Below are 2,229 nucleotides of genomic sequence, written 5' to 3' on the forward strand. Positions count from 1 at the left end.
ACTACACCTACTTCCAAGTTTGATGGAAGAAGCATCTCAATCCCTGCCATTGGAGCAAACAATTTTGAGCTGAAACCTCAATTAGTTGCTCTAATGCAACAGAACTACAAATTCCATGGACTTCCATCAGAAGATCCCTATCAGTTTTTAACTGAGTTCTTGCAGATCTGTGAGACTGTTAAGACTAATGGAGTAGATCCTGAAGTCTACAGGCTCATGCTTTTCCCTTTTGCTGTAAGAGACAGAGCTAGAACATGGTTGGACTCTCAACCTAAGGATAGCCTGAACTCTTGGGATAAGCTGGTCACGGCTTTCTTAGCCAAGTTCTTTCCTCCTCAAAAGCTTAGCAAACTTAGAGTGGATGTTCAAACCTTTAGACAGAAAGAAGGTGAATCCCTCTATGAAGCTTGGGAGAGATACAAGCAACTGACCAAAAAGTGTCCTTCTGACATGCTTTCAGAATGGACCATCTTGGATATATTCTATGATGGTCTATCTGAATTAGCTAAGATGTCACTGGATACTTCTGCAGGTGGATCCATTCACCTAAAGAAAATGCCAGCAGAAGCTCAGGAACTCATTGACATGGTTGCTAACAACCAATTCATGTACACTTCTGAGAGGAATCCTGTAAGTAATGGGACGCCTCAGAAGAAGGGAGTTCTTGAAATTGATACTCTGAATGCCATATTGGCTCAGAACAAAATATTGACTCAGCAAGTCAGTATGATTTCTCAGAGTCTGAATGGATTGCATGCTGCATCCAACACTACTCAAGAGGCATCTTCTGAAGAAGAAGCTTATGATCCTGAGAACCCTGTAATAGCAGAGGTGAATTACATGGGTGAACCCTATGGGAACACCTATAACCCCTCATGGAGAAATCATCCAAATTTCTCATGGAAGGATTAACAAAATCCTCAACAAGGCTTTAACAATGGTGGAAGAAACAGGTTTAACAACAACAAGCCTTTTCCATATTCCACTCAGCAACAGACAGAGAATTCTGAGCAGAATTAGCAAATGTAGTCTCTGATCTATCTAAGGCCACTTTGAGTTTCATGAATGAAACAAGGTCCTCCATTAGAAATTTGGAGGCACAAGTGAGCCAGCTGAGTAAAATGGTCACTGAAACTCTTCCTAGTACTCTCCCAAGCAATACAGAAGAAAATCCAAAGAGAGAATGTAAAGCCATTGACTTAACCATCATGGCCAAACCTGCAAGGGAGGAGGAGGACGTGAATGAGGACTACCTTGTGTTCAAGACTCAAGGTTCTCCTTCTGTAACCATGGAGAGGAAGCATGAAAAGCTTCTCTCAATGCAGAGTCAACCAGAGCCCCCACAGTCAAACTCTAAGTTTGGTGTTGGGAGGCCTCAGCCAAACTCTAAGTTTGGTGTTGAATCCTCACATCCAAACTCTAAGTTTGGTGTTGGGAGTCTACAACATTGACCTGATCACCTGTGTGGCTCCGTGAGAGCCCACTGTCAAGCTATTGACACTAAAGAAGCGCTTGTTGGGAGGCAACCCAATTTTTATTTATCTAATTTTATTTTTATTTTTATTTTTATTGTTCTTTCATGTTTTATTAGGTTCATGATCATGTGGAGTCACAAAATAAATACAAAAATTAAAATAGAATCAAAAACAGCAGAAGAAAAATCACACCCTGGAGGAAGGACATACTGGCGTTTAAACGCCAGTAAGGAGCATCTGGCTGGCGTTCAACGCCAGAACAGAGCATGGATCTGGCGTTCAATGCCAGAAACATGCTGCACATGGGCGTTGAACGCCCAGAACAAGCATCACTTCGGCATTTAAACACCAGAATTGCATGCAAAGGCGTTTTACACGCCTAATTGGTGCAGGGATGTAAATCCTTGACACCTCAGGATCTGTAAACCCCACAGGATCCACACCTACCTCCACTCATATTCCCCCCCCCCTCTTTCTCAACATTCATCCTACCTTCCTATAACACTCTTCGCCTAAAACCATCATACAACCCACCTACACCCACCCACTCAAATTCAAACCATCAACACACCTCCATCTCTTCTTCTTCTCATCTTTTCTTTCTTCTTTTGCTCGAAAACGAGCAAACATTTTAAGTTTGGTGTGGAAAAAGCATTGCCTTTTTTTCCATAACCACTAATGCCTCAAGGATGCACTTCCCTCCACAAAACTATTGGGAGCAATTCAACACTCCCCTTGGAGAATTAAGTTCCAA

The 2,229-nt window shown here is 42.2% G+C and overlaps 1 non-coding gene across 1 annotated transcript; it reads right to left on the reverse strand.

Moving 5' to 3' along the window:
- Positions 1-348: 348 nt before the first annotated feature.
- On the reverse strand, positions 349-456 carry LOC112760618 (small nucleolar RNA R71). The gene has a single exon (XR_003181050.1). It is a non-coding gene; the product is annotated as a small nucleolar RNA R71 (small nucleolar RNA).
- Positions 457-2,229: the final 1,773 nt, after the last annotated feature.

Source organism: Arachis hypogaea, chromosome 16, assembly GCF_003086295.3.
Source record: "Arachis hypogaea cultivar Tifrunner chromosome 16, arahy.Tifrunner.gnm2.J5K5, whole genome shotgun sequence".
Taxonomy (NCBI): domain Eukaryota; kingdom Viridiplantae; phylum Streptophyta; class Magnoliopsida; order Fabales; family Fabaceae; genus Arachis; species Arachis hypogaea.